General features: G+C 38.1%; 1 pseudogene; it reads right to left on the bottom strand.

Annotated features, from left to right (window-relative positions):
* Window positions 1-8562: 8562 nt before the first annotated feature.
* On the bottom strand, window positions 8563-11100 carry LOC107160132 (annotated as a pseudogene).
* Between the last annotated feature and the right edge of the window lie 209 nt (window positions 11101-11309).

The following is an 11309-nucleotide window of genomic DNA, read 5'->3' as shown; positions in this document are numbered from 1 at the left end:
AATCTCTGTACCTTCTTCTATCCCGATGACTCGTAGGTTTGGTTTCTTTATGTTATCCCATATCTCTTGGATGTTTTTCTCGTGGTTTTTAACCAGCCTTTCTGAGTTGGCTAGGCTCTTTTCAAGATGATATATTTTGTCTTCATTATCTGATGTTCTGGCTTCTACTTGCTCCACTCTGTTAGTGATACTCTCAATTGAGTTTTTAATTTGGTTTATCGTTTCCTTCATTTCTAGAATTATTGTTTGGTTTTTTTTTATAATCTCAATCTCCTGATAAAGATGCTTAACTTCTTCTTTTATCTGTCTATGTAATTCATTTTCAAAGTGTTCTTTCACTGTTTGGATTTGCTGTCTCGTATCTTCTTTAAGGTTCCATTCCATCTGTCTAAGGTATTCCTTGAGTTCTTTATATGACCATTTTTCTGCTGACTCTAGGTCCTCCTGAATATTTAGGCTGTCCTTCATTGTTTGTACTCCTTTTCTTCCTTGCTTTTTTATGCTGCTCATGTTACTTCTTGTTCTGTTTGACTGCTGAGTTACTGTTTACTCTTATAGATTTATTTGATGCTTGGGAGGAAAGATATTAGAAGGGAAGGGAAGAAGTCACTAAAGAGAATGAGAGTAGGCAGGTAGAATTCAAGGAAGGGGGAATAAGAAAATTGAAAAGAAATGAAAAGACAAAAGAAAATAATAGAAAATAAAGAAAAAAATTTTTAAAATAATAATGATAATTAAAAAATGAAAATTAAAATTTAAAATAATAATAATAATAAGATAAAAAAATTAAAAACATTAAAAAAAGTTAAAGAACAACAACAAAATGAAAATGAAAGAAAAAGAAAAAAACAATAATAATAAATGCAGTCATAGAGTTCGATTAACTTCTCTTCCACTAGGTGGAGCTGTGCCCACTGGGCCAAGCTTCTCCTCTCAATAGGTGGGAACCAATCACTGTGCAGCACCTCTTCCTCCCAGACTGGGCGGGTCTCCACTCCTGAGTGCCTAGGGCCTTCTCTTGTGGTTCCTCAAGCCAGGCCCCGCTCACCTGTGACGCTCACCACAATACTGGCTACACGCCAGGTCTGCTGCTCCTGGGAGCCCTGTTTTCATGAACGCCTGGGCACACTCTCCCTGTTTGCCTCCCTCAGACCCTAAGTTTGTAGAGCCTGGGGCTGAGAACCCCCAGCGAATTTGCTTGCCCTCCTGTAGCCACGCCCCTGGTAGCTGGTGCAAGAGACCTCAGTTGTCAGCACTGGTGGGAGCGGTAGCCGGGAGTTCCGCGCCGCGAGTCCCGCGCCACTCCTGATTCCCTCGGTCTGGCTATCGCGCTCACAGGAGAGCTGGGAGGGGCCCTTAAGGTTTCCCCGCTGTGTGGAGAGAGATGGCTAGGGGATTACACACCTGTCGTGCTGGCTTCAATTAAGTTATCTCCTCCGCCCGTGACGTCAGTTCTCTGCCATGGTGGTATCCCATGCAAATGGTGACTGTTCGTTCCCTTTGCCGGGTGACCAATGAAACGGGTGGGTCCTGATTGTCTCTCCCACGCCCCGTTTCAATCCTGTGGCCACTGCCTATGAAGGCTCGGTTGGCTTTTACCTCTGTAAGTTCAGAAGGGCCGACCAGTTATTTCAGCGGGATCGTTAGTGCTGAGTCACGAGAAGCAGGCGAACCGGAGCTTGAATGCTCAGTGTGTGTTCTGAGGGGCCCAGACTGTTCGCCCCAGATCCACGTCAGCTCAGCATTGCCTAGTGATCCTGAGCAAACAGCATTTAGACAATTTACGACTCCCTATGCCCACGTAGCTGAAGAGGTCAGAGACTTGATCTCTCCGCGCCTGCCGCCATGTTGGATCTACTCTTAATATCTTTAATCACTTTGTCACAGACCAGTAATCAGTTTTGACTGGCCTTGTTCCTGGTCCCTGGCCCACACTCTGAGTAGCATTGTATTGGATCACAAAATTCCCATGTTCTGTAACATCCATCAATACTTGTAAGATACTTTTGGGAAATGCTGATGCAGAGCAAAATGACAGAACATAACAGGGTTATAGTCAAATTCCCAACAAATATCCATCCAAACCACCTACACATTAATGCAAAGTTCTAGCTGGAATTCAGCTAACTTCATAGCCAATTTAAACTAAAACATTTCTTTCTGGATTTTCTGGGTTTTTTGTTTGTTTGTTTGTTTTAGGTGAAAGAGATTGAAAAATGAGACAGATTTAAGTTGTAATTCTGTGCCTGATTAGGCAGCTTAGAAAATTAACTCCACCAGACATGGGTGCTGTCTTTTATTGTCATCTCTAACCTGGGACATGACAGGAAATAAAATACTCTCAGGCATCAGACAAGCAATGGTGCTTCAATGGGTGGAAAGTGGAGAGCCAGAGCAAGAAGCACTCAGGGATGTGCCAAGGGAAGCTGCCTCAGGATCCCTGTCCCAGGTCAGATCAAGTGTTTGTAGTAGGCTACCATCCTCTGTGTTCCCTGCAGTCAACACCCATCCATGTCTCAAGCTCCCGTGGAACTCTGCCGTGCATAACCTTCCCCTGATGCCTACACTGCCACTCCTTCCAGCATTTGCTCAGATCTCACTTTCTCCATGAGGCTCACCGGTCTTGCTCACAGGGCAGTATGCCCACCCTCTTTACTCCTTTATATTTGTCCAAAATACTCAACACCTTTAACAGACTAGATCCTTATCTATTTGTTGGTTTATTGTCTGTCTCCCTACACTTGGAAGAGAAGAACAAAGGAACAAGAATTTGCAACTTTTGTTCTTTTTAAAAAATATTTGTAGATGGACACAATATCTCTATTTTATTTTTAAGTGGTGCTGAGAATGGAACCTAGTGTCTCACACAGTCTAAGCAAGCACTCTGCTCTACCAATGAGCCACAATCCCAGCCACAGTCTTTTGTTCTTTGATGTTATCCAAACACCTAGAAGGTGCCTGATGCACGGCAGACACCTAACAAGTTTTATAAACTGAAACAAATCCTGTGTAAGAGGGTGTGGTAATTACTTAGTTTTAATTTGCTGTAATTTTTTTCTTGTTAGCAATAATCTGATTAGAGACATCAATAAAAATATTATTAACTTATACTAAACTTATGTTCATTTCATCCCTTGAAAGTCATCTCTACTCTCACAAATCTCTCTACTGCCTTAACAAAACCGGTTAGCTTAACACATCCAGTATTTATAGTTATCCTAGAAGTGTACACAACTGTCTCTCTGAATCCACAGGGAGTTGATTCAGAACTCTTTATGGATACCTAAGCCCATGGATGCTCCAGCTCCTTCTTTAAAATGGCAGTGTTTGCATATAACCTGTCAGCACCCAGCTGGATACATTAAATTACCTCTAAATTATTGTATTAATCTGATGGAAAGTAGTTAATAGGTAAATAGTCATAACACTATATTGTTTAGAAATCATGACAAAAAAAGCAGTCCACATACGTTCAGTGAAGATGAAATCACTTTTCTTTAATATTTTGGATCTGCAATTGGTTGAGTCCATAGATGTGGAACCCAAAGATAACAGAGGACCAACTTATCAGCCATGGCATTAAACTAAATTTTAGATTTTAGGAGTGAGGAAGATATCCCCTATCCTTGCATTGGTATCTATATTTTCTATCTTCTTAGAAACCTAAATTATAGCATTAGTGCCACAGTGGCACTGGATGACAGCCATATGCTGTTAGGAAACATATTCCTCCATGGGAATAATTATAATTTTCTCTAAATGCTGAAGGAAAATTTTGCAAACACAAATGAGGACTTTTTTTAAAAAAGTCTTCATGTATCACCAAGTTAGAAATAATGTCTTCATCCTTTTCTTTCTTTCAATCATTACAAATTAATAGGACTTATACATGAAACTGAGTTTTAAAACTTATCTCTAGAAATCTCTATTCTTTAAATCTAAATATTAAATAAAAAGTGAATGTGTGTCAGTCCCAAGGTAATCCCTGCATGGAACTCCAACTTCACTTCTGCTTCAGAGAAGAATAATGTCACTGTCCTCTCACGTGCCTGGAATGAAAAAGGAACCTACCCTTTCATGCAGCGTTCTTGAATTCTAAACCAACTCCTGCAATCATGCTCTCTGTTCTCAGGCCAGGCAGAGTGGGGACACTCACTGCCCATCCCCTGGGCAGAACAGTACAGCTTCCCAAGTGTAGGAACCTGAGAATATTACCTCCCTCCTCAGCATTACTCAAGCTCTTACCTCTTACAGAATAAAAGCACACTGCCCAAAACCTCTGTGACATGGCTCCTTGCCCGAGTGGCTAGACATCCCACTACTTTGTACATAGAGCACTGTCCTCCCTGCTATGTTACTTAAAAGCCAGTGCAAATTGTCCAATTCCTTCCCCTCCTCATTACAAATGCTGGTTCCTCTGCCCAGAATTTGGTCCTGCACCAACTGCTGCCAACTGGTACTGGACTCAGGGCTAAAATTTATCTCCTGGAAGCCTCCTAGTTTCTCAGAAAAGTCCAATGTCTTCTTTTTCTGTAACTATTTGTGTGTCTTCACTGAGCTAAACAGGAAAGTCCTCAAAGGTAAACAGCACCTTTGGGCCAAGGTCTTTCTGAATTTATCTCCCTAGTACCAAGCACAGCCAGGCTAGCAGAGGGCAAGCAAAAAAGTTAAAGGGACACATAAAAAACAGAGTGGATCTGCATGTTGTTATTCCATAACACAGAGCCCTTACATAATGCTCCTGTGAAATATATCCCAGATCAATTACAAAAATCTATGCAGAAAACTAACAATTTAACACACCAGACAGCTAAGCATAAATTCCTAAAGACACACATACACTTGAATAATTTACTTGCCCCAGAAGGGATCCTGAGAATACACAAGGAAGTATTTATGGAGCACGGCCCATGAAATGGGCAGATGGCAGCAGGACTTCAAGGACCCAGGGCTCAATCTCTTACTCGAGCCACATGAAGCTCAAGTTCCTTCAAAGCATCTTGGACCAAGAAATAGTAACTTGAGGCAATGGGCTATGTGTTATGTGTGTGTGTCTCTGGGTGATGGTTCCACTTCAGAATCTGAAAACTCAGAGTGCTTTGAATACAGCAGGAAAAGCCCTTATGACATTGAATGGAACTGAACCAGAGTTAACCAGAGTAACAGTCATGGAAACTTTCCCTCAGTTTTTGGAGAAGATACATAACAAACATCTCACTGCAAAGCATAAATATTGAGGTAATTTATGAGCTTGCAAAGGACAGTGTCTTCACTGAGCAGAGCCTCGGAAGATGGCTGCTCTTACCACAGGGAGAGTTGCTATACTATTTTTCTGAATGAGCTCTTTTTCAATCTTCTTATCCTATAATCATCTTTCCTTAATCTTGAAACTTTTGGTGAATATTTTCTAATTCCTCTGGCAATCAACAATGTACACATTTAGAATCTCTCCTGCTGATTTTAACTGCTGGCTCTTTTTATTAAGCACTTATCCACTTCCTCAATTTATAAGAGTCAGTGCACACAACACCAAACTAGATAACAAATAAGTGTTTTCTGATGTAACAAACATCTAACTGTTGTTTAGATAATGCAAGGATCTCATTTTCTGGACATGCTTTGATGAATTTTGAAGTGAAAACCAGTTCTCAACTGTAAATTAGAAAACCTGGGTTGCAGCACTATAGATGCTACACACTAGCTATAGAACTCCTTAAAAATCATTTAACAAGTCTGCAAAGAGCCTCAGCAATCTCTTCAGATAAACAAATAACAACTCATAACCAGTGCTCTGTAATGACAACTCAACCTGATATTCTGTTCTCACAAAGCAATCTACAGAGGAATAGTACAGAGTGGTGTGGAATAGCTGATGCTACAACTCACATTATTAATAAATGCTCTTCATTCAGACCTCGTAGCAATAGACTATTACTTGGAAGATCAATTTCTATGTTCAATCAAATACAACAAAATACTACAACCTTTGGGGTATTTATAATAACAATATTATAAAAATGAGAATATTAACAAGGTCCTACTAAAACAGATCTTTCACTTTACTGGAAAATTCTAAACTAAGATCTTTAGAAAATCAGCATTTGGAAGCATTTAATCACAGATCTTGGACTACTATGTACAGCTGAAACTAAGAGGAGAGGAAGATTAGACAGAGGAAAGAAAATTGACTTACTTCTTTTACTTCAGGCTTGGGGTGTTATTTAAGAGGCTCAGAAATCTCTGTCCATTGTCTTGTTAATCCCAATTTTAAAATATAACTTTCAGCCCAAAGACAGATAACAATATCTGAAGGTTGTGTTATTTCATTGACTTTTAATTTTACAATGCAGATAGCAAATAAAATAGCCATCTCACCCCTGAAATCACCAAATAAGGAAATGAAATCAGCTGTGCAGACCATCACTCTTGGAGCAGTGAGCATATCACAATTTAAGACAAGTATTTCTCTTGAAACTGCTCCCAATTCCTCTGGAACTGCTGGTCTTGTTATGGTCTTTGATGTAGTTTCAGTGGTAGACTCTGAAAGAACCCTATCTGCAATGACTGATGATGACACTTGACTGGTCTGTTATGTAACTGCTTTACTATTAATTGGTTTTGCAAAGATCAGCTTCGTGATTACTGGACCACAGGTTGGTATTCCAGGCTTCTTAGCAATCTCATCTGGCACCACCTCTATGATCACTTTTGATTTCAGTGTCCATCATGGCTATTAGATTTTATACCTGGCATTTCTAATCATACAGGCCTGTCCTGTCTATATATTATGTACTTGGTATGAAACCGGCATTTAAACAAATTGGCACTCATGAGTTAAAATTTAAATAAGTAAATGGAGCCAAATTATTCAATTCAAATCAATTAATTAAATAAAAATATAGATGTCTTTAAAATTCTAACTCACAATTTTTTCTAGATGGTCAGACATTAAAATCTTTATTTCTAAAAAATGTCTAAAATGTAATATAACATCCACTGCTTCTTAAATTTTTCAACAGAGAAGAGATTATTAATACTGCTAATCAAATTGTTCTGATATTCTTATTATATAATTAAAATAAGTAAATTAAACTTAAAATAATTGGGATTAAGTTTCATCAATATGGTTTCTTAAATAAGTAAATTAGAAATTACAACTGAAGCCCAACTACTTTCTCTTTTTTCTTTACAATTGTTAAAGAAACAACAGGATCCTGTCTCAAATCTCTCTATAGCAAGCTGAATTGATTGCCATTATCCTGGCATTGAGATTATTTTCTACTACTTTAAACATTGTTACAGATTCTTAATATACAGTTAAACGTGTTCCTCATATTTCTGCAGCTGTGTTATCCCCTCGTTTGGATTCCAATTTACTGTCTCTATTTTAACCCTTCAAACTCTTTCATAGCATCATATGTCCCCCATCTTCTTTGCTCATATACACAGCCACACTAAATTCCTGGACCTTTTATAGAGAATAATGCTACGAGATCACTTTATCTTTTATTTTCAGATGCTGTAGAATCTCATGGATTTTTTCATCAAAATGCTCAAACACTAATGAAGATGTTTTACATTTCTTCCAAACAGGCTTGTGTCATTATCAATAACTGTTCTTACTGTATACCCTTCCAGACCCCTATGTGCGAATCTGACAATCCATGAGGCCTGCATTCTAATGCACGTTGGCAAGTGTATATTACACATTTCCCTCTTTTTCATCCTTATTTTTTTCTTCATATTTTCCACTGATACTCATTCTGGGTTTATCTGGCTATTGCCTATTGATCTAAAAATATGTCTGCTTAGATTTCTCATTTATTAGTCTGCTTTGCCACTATGGACAAGCCCACTTATTTAAAGACACATACCTTCCTGCATATACAACCTGTGCTTTTGCACAATTTTATACTCATGGGAATGTATTTTTAACCCATGGAACTCCCCATTCTACCACACAAGTCTTTGTTGAATGAGCATATTGTACCCTCAAGACATGCTGCTCAATACAAAAATAAAAAAGGGGACCTAGCTCAGAGCAGAATACAACCCTTAATTTTATACAAATGGCATAAAATAAAGGATAATAAGGAACAATGGGGGCTGAGTGAACTTAAATTGTGGTTTCCAATTTTGAAAAGTTTTCTGAGAACTGAATTTTATATTTGAAATCTCCTATTTACATGACATAGTTGTGTTTTCTTCTTTACTCTTAATATACTCTAGTTATTCTTCTTTTATGGAAAAACTAGCTGATTTTAATTATTATTATCAATGACAAATAAAATTGTAAATCAATTAATATCTTTCAATAAGCATACAGTTATGTTCAAATTTGCTACAATCATAATAAGTACATTTAATTGTATCAAGGCACAAGCTTTGTTTAGATTTTAAAATATTCCTGACTGTAAGATTATGTATATAATATTCCCACTGTTGCTTATGTAATAGTAAATTAATCAAATTAAGTTACACTATCTAGAATAAAATAAAATGGAAATAATTGACTAATAAGAATCATATTTAAACCATCTTTATTTACAAAATGTCATTCTAAGAATTGTAATTCTGTTAAGCTTCAGTTGGAGCAAAAGTATAATCACTTGAGTAAAAGCAGTTAAACTAAAAATGAGAGATAAATTACTTTTGAAGGCAGATACAAAATATTGTCAGGATTCTTGTTTTGCTTCTGGATGTTCAGTAGCAGGCTCATTTGAAAGTGGAATCAACCCTGAAGGGAACTCACTTCTACTTTCAGAATGTGGGGGAGGAAGGGGGGAATACAGCTCTTGGGGGGAGATAATGAGGAAAACACCACAATCCCATTGGGAATGGAGGGGATGGTGGACCCAGTGGAAAATATTGTTGAGATCTCCATATATGTTTCCTGGAGGAGGTGGAGGAAAAAAGGGTCCTCTTCTCATGAACTCATTCCTTGGATTTACTGGAAACAATGGACCTCTGATTGGAGGGAAAGGTGAGAAAGCAAAGCCAGAGCCAGTTGCTTCATTTTCAGCAGGGAGAGATGAATCAGGCACATTGGAATCACCAAGATCAACTTTGGTATCATTTCTACTGGATTCCATTTCTGAAGACATAGGCCCATCCATTTTATCCAAAGGAAACATAGTAGAACTTCTGAGTTCTGTTGGTCCATATGGTCTACCATAATTAGAATAACATCCATCTTGCCTTAGTAGAGGAAGATGTGGATCAGAATATGGTTGGACTGGTGGAGCAATCATCATCTTAGGGTTCTGTTCCCATGGAGTTGACAGGGGCCCAATGTTATAAGACGCTCTCTGAGGATCACTTATCCCATTATAGCCTGATTCTCTTCTTTCATTGGTAATCTGAGGACCCAGAGAATCCTCTGGGCCTCTTCAGCCTCTTCCTCCTACCCTTGAAAGCAAAGGTAAGAGTCTGAGTGGACACTTCTTTTCCAAAAGAGGATCTCTCACTTCAGATGAAGGTCAATCCAAAGCTGAGGGACCATTTGGGGAATTCTCTCTGCCAAAGGCTGTATTTGAATCATCAAGTACAGAAGGATCTTTTTCTACAAGCTTAAATTTAAACTCATTTTAAGTTTTGTTTATTGTAGGTATTTTGTTTCCTTAAATCATTGAGGTATCTTTCAGCACTCTGAGCTGCCAACTCATTATCATATGCTTTTTTCTCATAGTACATAATCAGCCCCCGATTAGAATGAATGGTTCCCTCCAATTCTTCTTCAAGATCTTTGACTTGCTTTCTGTAGTTCTCCAGCTGTTCAGTTGCATGGCTGATGTTTTCCTCCATTTTGGAAAGTTTCTCCTCTCTCACTACCTGGTAATTTTCCTTTACTATTTATTTCCTTTGGAGTTTCATTACATTTTCTTGATATAGTTCAATAATGACTTTAAGTTGCTGCTGCAGGTTCTGATTCTCACTTTTAAATTGTGTATTTTTTGACTGCAAAGATGCTTGTTCTGTCTTAAGGTTTTAGTATTCTCTATAAGGTCTTCCTTTGTTTCAATGAATTCATAAAATAAAGTAAAAATTTTATTTTTTGAGAGAGAGAGAGAAAGAGAGAATTTTTTAAATATTTACTTTTCAGTTTTCGGTGGACACAACATCTTTATTTTATTTTATGTGGTGCTGAGGATCGAACCCAGTGCCCCCAACATGCCAGGCCATATCCCCAGCCCTAATTTTTTCTCCTTCTAAGGTTTTAAAAGAGGTCTTTAACTTAGCAGCATAAAATCATCCCTTCAAATATCCTTTTGGCTTATCCTCTAAGTGGGCACCAACACTCTTCATTTCCAATTCCAAGTTACCATCTTCTGTTAGGTCTTCTCCAACCACAGAATCCCAAGCTTTCATCTGCAGCAAGTGTTCAGTCAGAGACTTAATGTGATTTTCTTTATCTCTTAGAACTTGTTCTGCATGTACTTCAGAGTGTTCAAATGTCATTTTCTGTTTATTAAGGCCATTTGCTTTTTCTTGCCATACTTCAACTTCTTGTAAAAGCTGTTTCTGACTTTCTTGAAGTTGGGAATTTTCATTCAAAATCTCTTTTATTGCTTCCTTAAATCCTCCTTCATTCATTTGAAATAGTCTCAATGTTGTTTTATCATCAGGTATTTGTGATCTGAGGGACTTTTATTCATCTTCTAGGAACTTAATCCTTTTTGATATATCCACCATCAATTCATCCAGTTGAGAATGTTTAGTTTTCTCTTCTTTTAGCTCTTTTTTCTAGAAAGAGTATTTCATCCTGAAGTTTAAATACCAACCTATCCAATTTTTCATAAATTGCCTCCAAATTTTCTGCTTCTATTGACTCACCAAAATGTCATCCTTTAAAGATGACTCTAAGCCTTCATACTCTTTTTGAACAAGGATAACTTTTTCAAGTAGTTCACATTTTTCTTCATTTAATCCAGAAAGTTTTAGAGCAAGCTTTTTTTCTCTTCTCATGCAACACCTGCTTCTCACAGACTGATAACTTCTCCACAAAAACAAAAGAACAACAAAAAACCCAATAGCTGTACATATCACCAACTCCCACAGACAGCCATAAGGACTAGGGTGTTTTTCCATGTCTTCCAACAATGCACACCACAACTCTGCTTACTTCTTCCAGGACCACCTCCATCGTAGGTGTGAGGGGCAGCCGATGTCCCTCCATCACACTAAGGCTACTTTGGCTATTACCTCTGACACCACACCATGTGCTATCTTCTACCACCTTATGATCCAGTAGGACTCAGCAGATGCCAGCAACATGCTCTGGAACTTCCAGAGCCAAAAGCTAAATAAAT

Source organism: Marmota marmota, unplaced genomic scaffold (genome assembly GCF_001458135.2).
Source record: "Marmota marmota marmota unplaced genomic scaffold, marMar, whole genome shotgun sequence".
In the NCBI taxonomy this organism is placed as follows: domain Eukaryota; kingdom Metazoa; phylum Chordata; class Mammalia; order Rodentia; family Sciuridae; genus Marmota; species Marmota marmota.
This window is presented reverse-complemented; position numbering and strand designations above follow the sequence as displayed.